The sequence below is a fragment of the Drosophila busckii genome, chromosome 3L, assembly GCF_011750605.1.
Source record: "Drosophila busckii strain San Diego stock center, stock number 13000-0081.31 chromosome 3L, ASM1175060v1, whole genome shotgun sequence".
Lineage (NCBI taxonomy): Eukaryota > Metazoa > Arthropoda > Insecta > Diptera > Drosophilidae > Drosophila > Drosophila busckii.
This window is the reverse complement of record NC_046606.1, coordinates 11826358-11840553: the sequence shown is the minus strand read 5'-3', so window position 1 is coordinate 11840553 and position 14196 is coordinate 11826358. Positions and strand designations below refer to the sequence as shown.

The window sequence follows — 14196 nt, the reverse complement described above, 5'->3', positions numbered from 1 at the left end:
CTTAAAATAAATAAAATCAAGTTTTACAGCTTTGCCAAGGCCATTGTCAGATACGAAACAAAATACACATAGTTATAAATTTTTGAAGCAAACTTTTTAATTACCAAAGCTAAAAAAATGTAACAAGATAAGAGCGAGACAGCTGCAAATAGCGCAAGTGTAAAATTCAAAATTTAACTTTAACTGAAAATACCTTTTTTTTTATATTATTATTGTTGTAACGTATTTATGACTTGTGTAAATAAAAAGAAGAAATTTTACAGCTTAAATATATTTTAGCCATTAGATAAACAAACACGCAGCTGAAGCTGTAAACAGGCCAAAGTGCCAGCAACAACAAAAAGCAGCGACGTCGACAGCGCAAAGTTACAAAAATATCTTTCAAGTACAATGTTAGGTAAATATAAACAAAAGTTGCTGCTACTTTCTTGCTGACAGCTTCACGTTTTTTTGTTGTTGTTGTGGCTGCTGCTGCTGCATTTGGGTTGTTGTTGTTGCTTTTTTAGCTACTTAAAGCTTTTAGAGCATAAGATGTAATATAAATTACATTAGCTAAGTGCCGTGGCGGCAATTAAAAATACGTGCCCCGCCTGCCGCACCCCTCCCCGCTATGTGGCAAAGAAGTTGTTAATGCTGTTGTGGCAGGCAGCTCCAGTGGCATTATCATCATTATGAAGCAGCAGCGCACGCATTAGCAGCATCATTAGAATCTTCAAACTTAATCAAGGTTACAACAAAATGTGGCATGTGGCAGCGGCGGGCACAACAAACTTATGCAATACACACATTATTTTTTATAAACAAATGTGATGTGTTATTGACCTTTTAGCAGTCAGCTAATTGCTGAGTTCATTAGTAAAAAATTTTTCCGCGCATTTGCAGCTACACTGATTGATGACTGATTGCTGATTAGTTGTTTTTACTATAAAAATTGCGCAAACTTAAACAAACATAGCGCTAGCAATTTATTTTATCAGCTGTCAGCAACATGCTAAGCAATTTAAATTTATTTTAAATTAACACATTTAAGTTTGAGTTGTTGTCACTATGAATTTCGAATTTGAATTTCTAATTGAAAAACTGTCAAGTGGCGTGAAATTGAGTTATCTCTCACAGTTGTGTGGCATGCAGCATGTAGCACGTTTCTAACATTAAGCCACGCCTTTAAGCAAATGGTAACTGTTTTCGTTCAACAGAAATGTGGCTGGGGCGGCAGTTTCTACATAAAAACAGCAGCAGCAGCAGCTTCATTCATTTTTGTAGATTCACATCTTTTGGTGCGAGAACAAACACGCAAAGATTGACGACAAAAGCAACACCTAACAAGTTCCTGGAAATTTTGCAGCAGACAGCACTTGGGGCAGCAAGTTTAAGTTGCCCCTCCCCACGCTCTGCGCTGCATAATTAATGAATTCAAATTTTCACAAAACGCAAAACTCATAAAATTTGTTATCGATTGTGACTTGAACTTGTTAGTTGCTAAGCTTAAGCTATAAATTAGTTGCTTAGTGTTAAAAACTTACGCTTGTCCCAAAATGTTGTCCGTTATGTTTTTGTTAAAAAAGCCGTAGCACGCGTATATTTGTTATTTGTATCTGCAAGATACGCGCGTCCATTCATAAGCAATTATAACACGACGAGTGCAATTGCAAGCGAAACGAGTTAACACAGATCACTAGACAACAAACACGCTCGACGCTTGTCGAAGTGTGCGGGGGGGGGTTTGCGATTTGGTTGCGGAAATTTGCACGCGCGCGGCCAAAAAAAACTGTGCGAATTGCTGCTGCGGCTGCTGCTGCTGCTAACGGCAGTTTTCAGTTTCAGTTTTGCTCTCAAATCAGATTTGTTTTTGCTCTATGCACAAAACGTCCAAACACATGCACGTACTCGGCTCAACTGGCAAAAAAGTATCTGTATTTGTTATAGGTGAGAGAGCGAGGCGAAATATGTCAGTTGCGAACGCTACGAAACTCGTTTGACGACTGACTAACTAAGGCAGACAACGCTGCTCGCTGAAAATTATCTAAAGCGAACGCGCGCGCTCTCGCTCTCGCTCTCGCTCTCTCGTGCTTTGCGACACGAACAGCGCGCAACGAATAAGAAAATGCAAAATTTATCTGGCATTGTCTCGCATTGATAAGCGGCAGCGAGAGAGCGAGAGCGCAGCGTAGTGAGTAACACTCAAATTGGATTCTCATTGAGTCAGATAAATGTGCGGTTTGTGTCCACGCTAAATGTGAGAAGAGAGCAACGAGGCTAAGCAAAAACTATTCTATTTCAAATATTTCTTATTAGAAATTATTGTTATTTAATAAATTAAATTTAAATAAATATTTTCTTTTACAAATTTGTACTCTATAATTCTTAAGTTACTTAATAAATTAAATTTAATTTTATTCTTTTACAAATTTGTACTCTATATTTCGCTATTTCTTTGTTTGTTTGTTTTATAACTTATTCAAATTGAAGTTAAAATATATACAAATATTTAAAAACAATTTAATACGAATTGCGATTAAAAAGCTATAAATATTTATAAATGCACTAAACAAAATAAAGTATTTTATATTTACTAATTGCTGATTTAAATTGATTAATAATCTGCTAATCTAATCTAATCTACAAAAATATATTATAAACTAATAGATATCGAGATTTACATAATTTCTATATATTTATTTTTTGATTTAATGTATTTACATATAATTCGTTTACAGCTTAAACTAACTACAAATATTTAATTGTCTTGCTATTCCAATCAGATTTGTACTTTTTATCAGTTGCCTACTCTATATTGATATCAACATGTAAACCAATTTGGTTTTTTGGGAGCGGTCTTACCAAACATAAACAAGCACAACAAACAGCAAATGCAACCAAAGATAAACAGAGAGCACAAAAGAAATGAGCGACAGAGTGAGAGAGCGAAGTGTTTTGCCGGCTTTCGAATAACAAACACTCGGCGCTCAGATAAAAATGCAGTCGCAGTTAGTTTTTCCCAACCCTCCACTCACACACTAACGCGCTCTCTGCGTAGTTCAACTAAACACGCATAGATGGCGCTAGTGGTTTTGATAGATAAGCCAAGCTGAATGCAATTGCAGTTTTTGTTGACTGCACATTCTTAACGTTTTTTTTATGTAGCATTGGGGTGGGGGGTGGTTTAAGTGTTTGTTGGGGGGCAAAAAGCGTCGCCGGTTGCCGCGTAATCAGTTTTTGCTTCAACTATGAACTCCGCGCCGCCGTTTGCTGCTGCTGCCGGAAGTTGCAACACGTCGCGTGGCATGGACTAAACGCATATGTTGCCTGGAATATAACGATGTCGGCAACACCCCAACAATTGCCGCCAGCACAACAACAACAACCCGAAGTATTAATCGCAAATTTAAAAAGCAAAGAAAAAAAAGTATTCAGCAGATTGTGAAAACTTGAAAACTTGAGTTATTGCTCGGGTGGTGCAACTCGACGTGGCAGCATTGTTCGCCACCCAAACCACATTTGGCAACACTTTGAGTTTGAGTTTTGGTTTTTCTTTTTGTGAACATGTGTGAACAACTGTAAGCAACCCTCAGAGTTTGACTTTCCTACGCTGCTGCTGCAGGGCAGCGATTAATCATGAAATTTTCACAGAAAATATCCATTAGATACGAATTAAGACATAATTGAGAGAGTGCAGCAGCAGCAGTCCATGCCTCGCAGCCTCGAGTGCATGTTCTGCATGTTATCAATGTGTGCGTGTGTGTGTGTGTGTGTGTGCGTGTTTATTGCCCTTGGGGCGGCTGCTGGGCATTTTTGGGGGTGGCTTGGCACTGCATTGTGCGCCTGCATAAATGAAGTTCGCCTCAAGTGTCTGCGACATATTTATCATTCATGCATATATCGTTTCATATGCGTTAAGCTCAAAAATCTGCAAGAAAATTATGCCTGAAATATGCTTTGAGGCGCGCAAATTGAAGATTCATTGCAAAGTGAGACGACGACGACGACGACGATGTCGCTCAAGTGCATGCCAAACCTCCCATGCTCGAGTTCTAATTACAGTTTGAGTGCCATTGACAACAACAAGCGCATAAAGTGCCAAGTGGGCTGTTGACAAAAGCCAAGGGTTGGAATTTCAAGTCAGCTAAAAGATTTATACAAATTCTTTGCAAAAAAAATCAATCAATATGATTAGCAATATTAAAAAATTTGTATAGAAATGCGTTATGTTTATGAAAGAAGTGCATAGCCGACAATGTAAGACTCTTAGCCATAATATCGAAGTTATGCATGCGATTGTGACGAATCTTGCGGGATAAGAAATGAATTTTATATCAAAATAGTTTCAAAAAATTAAAGACAATTTAATGATCTATTATAGCAGTTTATGCTTACAAGGTTTGCACCTTATAGGAGGATCTATAACATTTCATACAAACACAGATGTGATATATAAAGTTTCTTTATAAAAAAAAGAATTTATGCGGCCGAATATATCAGAAATAATTGAGATTGTTTCTAAGCGGTTTAAAGATTTTTAAATTTAGGGTTCCAGAATTCTAAGAACTTCATATGTTCAGGTATTATAGAGGTCAGCTTTTGGATTTCATACAGATAAACAGATGTATATCGTTTCTTTATAAATGAAGAATACACTGAACAATATTCAAGTTAAAATTTTTCAAAAAATTTTTAAAATTGCCTCTGAGTAGTTTGAAAACTAGTTAATATTTAGGGTTACAGAATACTAGACCATGCATACCTAGTTAGATATGTTCAGTTATTATAATTGGTGAGCTCTAGCATTTCATAACAGACAGATCTATATTGAACGCTTTATAAAAGATGAAAACGCTAAGCAATATTTTCGAAATTATGCCGAATATTTCGGTATAAAATTAAGAATGCTTCTAAGCTGCTATGCAATATTTAGTATATCAAAATACTTAGACTATATTAAAGCAAGTTGGGTATGTGTAGATCTAACAGCTGGTGAGCTCTAGCATATTCATACAGACAGATCTATATTGATTTTTTAAAAAAGAAAGCACGCTGAGCAATATTTTCGAAATTATGTTGAATAATTCGGTAAAAATTAAGATTGCTATGCAATATTTAGTTTACCAAAATACTAAACTTTATAAACTAAGTTTGCTATATATAGAACTTATAATTGCTGAGCTTTAGAATTTCATACAGACAAACAAAGAACTTGCTTAGCTCTCAACCTAAAAGACCTGTGTGCACTATTTTCTACAGCGTCTCAATTCCATTTAACTTGCACTACAATTTGTCAACAAATCGCGCCAACTTGCTCCACTGTTGTAAATATTATTTTATATGTTTGTATTATGATTCCGTTTAAGCAAATATTAATTACACATTATTAATTTCCGTGCTCTGGGTCTCGGCCAGCGCAAGAGAATATGAAAAATGATGTGCTTCCTTTTAGGCCGCCACGCCGCAGCGACCAAAAGTGGCCCTAGCTATTATTTAAATGAATTGTTTTGAGCGAACAACAACTATAACAATAACAACAAACCAACAAACGGGGGCACGTTGATAAAAACTTTGTGTGTAGCCAAAAACCAAAAAAATTTGCGCGTGGGCGCACAAAAATATTTTTTTTTTTTGGTAGGTAGACACGCCCAGCTTTTGGGCCTTAATACAGTTTTTTTTTTTTGGTTTTTGTTTCTTTTGCGTTGCCTGCACAGTGGCCTATCTCGATTATTGTTTAATATGTTGTCATTAATCAATTTGTTTGCCATTGTTTGGGGGCAGCGACCAACAACAACAACAACAACATAACGTTAGTTGAATGTCTTTGTGGCCAAATTAATTATGGTTAAGCAGAGAATTCAGAGCGTAGCCGAAAAATGTAACAACAAGTGCGAGCGCCAGAAATAGTGACAAATAATTTGCGAGCATTATAAATGACTTTGTTTTGTTTTCGAACGCATAAAAATAATTGATGATATGTGTGTGTGTGTGTGTGTGTGTGTGTGTGTGAAATTAAATGAGAAATGTGATGAGAAGTTAACTGGAAAAAGGACACTTAATCAAAAGCTTTCAAGTATGATTTATATAGCAAGCAAAAGTTGTGCGCTTTAACTTTATTTGCGTGTCAAACTTAGAAATTAGATTAAATTCCCACGCATGTTGGCCCTAGCATAAAGCCTAACCTTTGACCTAAGCAAAGCTTTCAAATAAAAAATCAATAACCAATCGATGTTAAGTTGCACTTAAAGCAATTAAACTGCAATTTGAATTTGCAAAATTCTTGTATGTGCTCGAAAATCATTTAAAAATACATGACTAGCATATACACTTGATAAGTTTATGCAAATGCTTGTATGACACTTGAAATAAAAATACACACACACACATGTGTGCGTTCAATTACAAATTGCTCAATGTCTGTGCGCAATAAATTATTTATATTAACAACGTATATTGTCAATAAAGACATAAGTGCGCACTATCAAAAGCAAATCAAATAGAGAGACATAGGTATGCCGTTTATATATATAAAAGTTCAGCGAGCTCAGCTGCCTGGGGGGGTGGGGTGGTGTGCTTGCCACTTGACGCGCTTTTGCTGTTAAAAGCGCAAGCAGCAAAGTGCAGTCCATAAAAAAACGACATAAAAAATATGAAAACAAACAAAACATTTGACACCAAAATCAAATTAACATACACACTTACATATGCCACAGCAACAATAATAACAATGCATGTTTTTGTTGCTGCCTCGCCTCGCCTCGCCTCGCGCTTTGGGGCTGTCCAAAAATCACAGTTGGATGTCAAAGACCCGTCATATGTGCTGGGGGAGGGGGGAGGGGCAGGTGGGCTTACAGCCAAACATAAACCTATAACACTTGTAAGTTCAGTTTGTTATTGTTATTGTTGGCTGCCTCTGACGGCAAGTGTCAGCTTTATATTCAATACTCTAGCGCTAGCTGCGGCTATGTGAGTTTTTATAGCAGAGACTGTAAATTAAAATTTTATAAAAAATATGCTGCATGCAAAAATTTTATTCAAGAGGCGACAATAGTAGCATATTTTGCATTGAAATAAGTAAAAAAATATTTTGCTTCTTTTTTTAGCTTATTTTAATTTAGGTCCTGACACTTAACAAATTTTGTTTTACTTTCAAATATTTATTTCATTATAAATTAATTTAAATATGTTTTAAATATGCTAAAGATATTTTTTTAATTTTTTTGGCTGTATTATTATTAAATTTTATTATTTGAAACACATAAAAAATGTTTTGAATTTACAATAATGCATTTAAATATGTTTCACATATGCAAATTATTTTTTTTTTAATTTTTTTAGCATGTAGCATTATTAAAACTTATTAAATTTCATTATTTCAAGAACATAGAAAAATATTTGCAATTACAGCATTTTTTTTTTAATGCATTTAAGTATTTAAAATATTGTTATATTAAAATTTTGAGCTTACCTTCAAATATTTAAATATTTTACACATATGCAAAATATTTTTTCAAATTTGTTCAGCATGTTTTATTATTCAAATTTATTAAATTTCGATATCTGAAAACATAAAAAATAAATACAATTTTTTTAATGCGTTTAAGTATTTAAAAAATTGTTATATTACATATTAGACGATTTTTCTTTATTTGTAGAATATTTAAAAATATTTTAACGCTGTCAAACATTTTATTTTTCAACTTAAACATTTTTTGCAGCGCATCAAACTTTCGACTTGTCATTGCTACCAGCGAATATGTCTATGGACTTTGATATAGACAACGTCTATATATATATGCGCTTATGCTTGTATGCATAGAAATATGAATTTATTGTGGGCTTAATTTTTTTTTTCTGTTGTTGCATTTATCAAATTCTTGTAACTTGGCCATGTACAACAAATTGGCATTGGCCATAAAATAAAAGAAACAGGTTTAACAGCAATAACAATATACATTAGGCAAGCTTAATTGTTTAATAAGTTTAATTTACAGCGCGCAACTTTGTGTGGCGCTAATTAGGCAACTTGAGCTCATAAATAGCGTTGGATTAATCAATAGAGCGCTACTTTTATATCTGAAAGATGTTGCAACGCTAACTAAAACACACACACACACATGGAAAGTAAAGCAAAACTATTTCGGTTTCAATAAAAGTTGCAACAAGCTCGTAAAATGCCGCAACGCAACGCAACATAACGTAACGCTTAACGTAATAGCCTTTCATGTTTGCTTAGTAACCCACATCAATTCTAATCGCCTCTAGCATATATGCACACCCAACCTAACAGGGGGACTATATAGCAGGGCTGGGCTGCAGGTTTATCTCTCGCCACCCACAAGATCAGAGCAGCGCAGCGCAGGCAGCAGCAGCAGCAGCAGTCGAACGATTTATGGGATGCTTTCACATACTTTCACCTGGGGAATATTCCCTGGCCAAGCTGCATAGTTGTGGTTGCCATTGCTCTTGTTCTTATTGCCACAGCTACAGTCTATAGAAATATATATACGTGTGTGTGGCTTTAGTTTATTGTAGGTTATTAATTTTGACATTGAAATGGGCGTTAAAATGCAGTTGCAATTGTTTTCATGCAAGTCATGCGGCGTTTACCAACACTATTTATCAGTGCTTGGCAGCATAGTTAAGTGCTTGGCATATATTTGTTTAGCTTAAGACTTTTTACTAATTGCTTGGCTTGCATTTTTAGCTTAGAGCCAAAATTCAACTGAAATTAATTGCTGCACTAAATTACGCTGCACCAAAGCGCCACCTGTTGTTGCTGTACACTTTTAGAGCTAGCTACATTTATTAGTTATATATTTATGTGTCTTTAGTTTGTTTGTTTATTAATTTTGATATTGAAATGTCTTTTAAAATTTTTTGCAGCGTTTACCAACACTATTAAGCAGTGCTTAGTGCTTGTCATAATATTATATTTGTTAAAATTTTTTTCAATTTTAACTTCTGTTTTTTACTAATTGCTTAACCCAAATTCAACTGAAATTACTTGCTGAACTAATTTTCAGTGCACCAAAGCGTCACCTGTTGTTGCTGTATTATACTTTTATACCGAGCTACAGTTATTAGCTATATATTTATATGTATTTAATTTATTGTAGCTTATTAATTTTGATGTTTTGTGCAACGTTTACCAACACTATTTAGCAGTGCTTGTCATAATATTTTATTTGTTCAACTTTTAACTTTTGATTTATACGCACATTTATATTGCTTTGAGCCAAATTCAACTTAAATTACTTGCGGAACTTATTTTCAGTGCGCTAAAACGCCAACTGTTGACTGCTACTAACTTTTTAAATCAATTTATAATATTTATATATTTATGTGTTTAGTTTGAGTAAGTTATTAATTTTTACATTGAAATGTTTGTTTTGCAACGTTTACCAACACTTTTTAGCAGTGCCTAAGTGCTTGGCATAATACATTACATTTGTTGCACAGTTCACTTTTGTTTTTTACTAATTGCTTGACGCACATTTATTTCGCTTTGACCCAAATTCAACTGAAATTACTTTCACAACTAATTTCAAAGCGCCACCTGTTGAAAACTTTGCCAACAAGTTCTTAACTTTTATGCATGCATTTGCATGCACATGCATGTTCATGCTTGTTTGTTTGTCTTTTATCATTAGCCAAAGCCGCAGCTACATATTTTGCAAGAACTTTACGAGCGCCCCACGCCAAAAGTTTAAACATTAATTTCTGGCTTAGCTGCAAATTTAACTATAATTATTGCTATAAAACTTTGCGCTTTGATTTGTCCAGAACGAATTTCGTTTTTGGCTTGCAAGCGCGACTTTCCTTTTGGCCAACATTCACTTGGCCAAAAAGGGCGTAGAAAAGCGGCGCTTTGATTGCAAGTTTTGTGGGGCTTGGTGCGCAGTCTTTCACTTTCTATTTTTTTGGCCACAGAATTTCGCATAATTTAGTTAGCCAGGCCATTTAAATGGAGCACAAGTGTAGCTAAACTCAAAAGCGACGACATCAACTTGTGCCTTTCACAAAATGCGCGCGCCGCAACAACAAACAAAAAATTTATAAAGAAAAACCTGAACGAGTGCAGCTCAAAGAAAAACAAAAAAAAAAAAGACGCCAAAGTTCGTTTTTTTGCTATGCCTAGACCCAAAGCTCGAGCCAGCTGCAAATACAAAAAATACAGTTTAAAGCCAAAGGCACCTGCAAGGCAATTGCAGCTTAGAGAGACGAATGCGGGCGACTGAGGGGGAAGCCGTTGACATTTCGTGCGGTTTGCCCCCTGCAATTAGAAGCAGTTAGAAGCAATGGCCAAAAGTGGGTGAAGCTACGGCTAATTGATTTAATCAACATATGCAGCGTAGACTCGAAAAAATTGCATCAAATGCAAACTGCATTTAGCTTTTCAAAAAGGTTCAATAAACAAAGCTGCACGGATGAGCAGCAAAATGTTGCAAGCTGCCTGCGTAGGCTATTAATAACTTTGACCCACATAAAATAAAATATATAAAATTTACTGGCCAAAAAGGTTTTGTGTCTGAAAAATGCAAAACTTCAGCTGGAAGCTTTGGTTGCAAGCTGAACAAGCTGCTTGCCACGTTGCAAGCAGCAGCAAAACTTTAAAGAGGTTTAAGGCTTTAGACACAATTTACTTGCTACTTTATATTGAAATACATGCATGCACAATAAATAGAATATTAAAAAATGAGCATAAGAATATTTTACAATATTTAAATAATATAAAAAGTAAGCCTGCAATTTATTGTTGGCAAATTAAATTGCAACTGCACTTAAATAAATTCTAAAAAATAAAATTCAAGTGCCAAACAGCAAAACTATAAAAAATAATTAAAAATAAAGTACACTATATAATTTTTTAAAAATTAGCAAGCATTTGCTATAAAAATTTTACTTCAAGCTGTTTTAAGTTAATAAAAATTTTGTACAGTATTTATTTATTATAAAATCAAAAGCCTTCAGTTGATTGTTAATAAAGTTACAACTAAATTTTGCAAAATTCTTTTTTAAATACAAATAATAAAACATTTTTCAATTAAAATTGTTTTTCAAGCTGTTTAAAGTTAATAAGAATTTTGTACAATATTTAATTTATATAAAATAAAAATAAAGTTGCAACTAAATTTTGCAAAGTTCTTTTTTAAATACAAATTTTAATAGAACATTTTAAACTAAAATAATAATGCAAATAAATTAATATATTTTAATAAAACTTTAATATATTTAATTTGATTTTTTTTAAGCTGTTTAAGTTTAATTTATATAAAATAAAAAACCATCAGTTAATTGTTAATAAAGTTACAACTAAATTTTTGAAAATTCTTTTTTAAAATAAAGACTTAATAAATTTAGTTAGCACAACATTTTTAAAATAAAATAATAATGGAAATAAATTTATATATTTTAATACAGTACTAATATATTTATATTTTTTCTATGCAGTCTATACTTTAATTTTTTACTTGCCTTATTTATATGAGCCAGCCTGTAATTTAAGCTGATTAATTTCTATTTGCAAGCTAAGCTAATTTTTCAATTTGCAATTAAGATGCAGTGAATTTGTCTTGAATTAAAAGAAGCAATACACGCATAACACTTTTAATTTTTTGTGAAGCATTTAAAGCTGCAAAGAGCGCAGCAGACTGAAGTTTGTTGTTGTTGTTCGTCTACATCAAAGCTCTTGGCTAAAACTCATCTAAAATGCTGCTAATAACAACCAGAAAAAGTTTTGGCCAAAAGTAAGCAAATGTGTGTGTGTGTGTGTGTGTGTATAAAAATAAAGAGAGCAACAACGCATTGGACCTTTTTAGCTGAAATGCTACGCAAACTCATTAAAATACCAAAAAAAAAAGAAAAGAAGAAAAATAAAAATCAAAAAGATAAACCCGCACGCTTGAGATAGACTAAGCAGACATACACGCAATTCAAGTGAAGAGCGTGGAGTGTGGGGTGGGGGGGTGAGTGGTATTTCCTGGAAATCAGGGTGACGATTTGCGGCTCCCACAGGCGGCGGGCAGTGGAATTTTTGCAGTTGGTAGCGCAGGCAGCTGAGCTCACTTCACATTGGCATTGATTACAAGCGGCGAGAGCAGAGAGTGGGGTGGAGTGGGGGGTTAAACATGAGTGGCAAACAAATTATTACAAGTGCAGCGCAGTTGTTGAAAATATGTGGCAGCCACTTATCAACATAATCAACAACAAATACCTGGACACGCTTGAGTGCAACAAAAAGCGACACAACAAATATTTTTGCAACGGCGGCGGCTCAGATCTCTGGACTAGGCCTAGGCACCCTAGAAACCAAAACAACAACAACAACAAGTTGCAATCTAGACACTACTGTGGGGTCTACGCTTGGGTTGGGTTCCCAGCCTGCTCTCTCGCTCTCTTTCGCTCTCTCTCTCTCTCTCTCTCTTTGGCTTGTCATCGTTTCGTTTTACTGTCAAATGTTTGGGCTTAATGATGGCATTGATGGATGGATCACACGTAAGCGGCAGTCATTTAGTAATTTATCTCAAGACATTTCAAATTAATAGACCGACCGCAACTCTTCTTCCTGCTTTGAGTTCGACTGCGACTTTGATTCCAGACTTGCGATTGCTGCCTGCCTGCCTGCGATTGTTATTGCAAAACAATCCGCTGGCTGCTTAGCTGCTGCTGCAGTTCGCTGCTTTGTTTGCAGGGCAATAAATTGTGGATTGCAACTTTCAAAAAACGTCTGCAAGTCTGTGAGAGCGCAGCTAATTAAACTTTAGTTAGCTAGTTTAACATGTAAGCAAGTCAAGCACGATTAAGTCTTAATAAGCCGCTGTTTAGTTAATTGCTTGCCCTTTGTCCTCGCCTTGTAGCTCAGAGTGCAAACCACACGTGGGAAGCATATATATATATATATAATGGCAAGTTCTTGCAACATCAAGATAAGTACTTCATACAATGCAAGGCATGCAAATTAGTAGAAGGCATCAATTTCAGTAAAGCGTGTAGCTTAAATTATAAACAATAACAAAAGCTTCTGCACTCAAAACACGCCAACAAAGGATAAAAATAATATGCATAATTAAATTTTTAAAGTATTTTTTTGGTTTAACTGCGGGTTAGCTCTCTGATTTATGCAATAATTATGTTAAAAATGCGAAGTTAATAAAAATCTAGTTTAAATTTTCGAGTCTTACTTATTTTGTTTACAAATATAAATTAAGTTTCTCGCTTTTATTACAATTGAAAATAATAAGCCAATTAGAATTAGAGTTCCTTGATTAAGACTTTGATAAGGGTTTCATTTTTGAATCCTATTTAAATTGCTCTCAAATAATAATTCGAATTATTAGATTTATTTATTTACGCAATATTAATTTTTAACTCTAATTCAAAAGGGTGCCTTTTTTGTCAAGTTTTTTTTTTAATATTTTACAAAAATTGAAAGGGATCATCAAATTAAATTTGAGTTTTCTCTTGGGGGAAAAAAAATCATTGATATATTTTTGAGTCCTATTTAAGTTACTATCAAATAATAATTCAAGTTATTAGATTTATTCCTTTTTGTTAAGAGTTTATTTTTAATATTTTACCATTTTAAGGGACTAACAAATAAAATTTGAGTTTTATAAGCAGCAAAGAAGTCTTTAATATATTTTTGTAGTCCTATTTAAGTTACTCTAAAATAAATTATAGATTTATACAATTACTTAATCTTAATTTTTAACTCTTTTTTCCATTTTTGTTAGTATTTTTTTTAATAATTTAAAATTAAAAGTGATTAGCAAATAAAATTTGAGCAGCAAACAAATCTATGATATATTTTTTTAGTTCTCTGCTGTTTAAAAAGAATAATTTGGGTTTTATCAAAGCTTAAACCAACAGATTGTTGTGTGCCCCAATCTTAGGTTTTAAACAATTACGCAAAATTAACGTTTAAATTATGTTCCAGAGGGCTACTTTGGGTTTTTGTACATAATACAACAATTAAATTATTGAATTGTTATTATTATTATAAAAAGGTTTGCTAGCTCACTTGTTTGAACTTTTATGGACCCCGCAGCCTTCTGTGTTAATTAAAATTATTATTGTCCGCCTTGACTTTGTTTTATAGCCTTTCCCTTGCAACAAAACTTTGCTGCATTTCGAATTGAACTTGCAGCTAAACTTTATCTAGGCAAATTCCACTTTGCATTGCTGGCAGTAATTTCATCAATTTACAGGCAAATC

General features: G+C 34.0%; 1 protein-coding gene across 1 annotated transcript in view; it reads right to left on the bottom strand.

The window, feature by feature from the left end:
* LOC108599128 (reticulon-4 receptor) overlaps positions 1–1984 on the bottom strand; it is a 52529-nt gene extending 50545 nt beyond the window's left edge. Inside the window, exon 1 of the mRNA XM_033293862.1 lies at positions 1524–1984. The gene's annotated coding sequence lies outside the window, so the exon portion shown is untranslated. The remainder of the gene's footprint in view (positions 1–1523) is intronic.
* Between the last annotated feature and the right edge of the window lie 12212 nt (positions 1985–14196).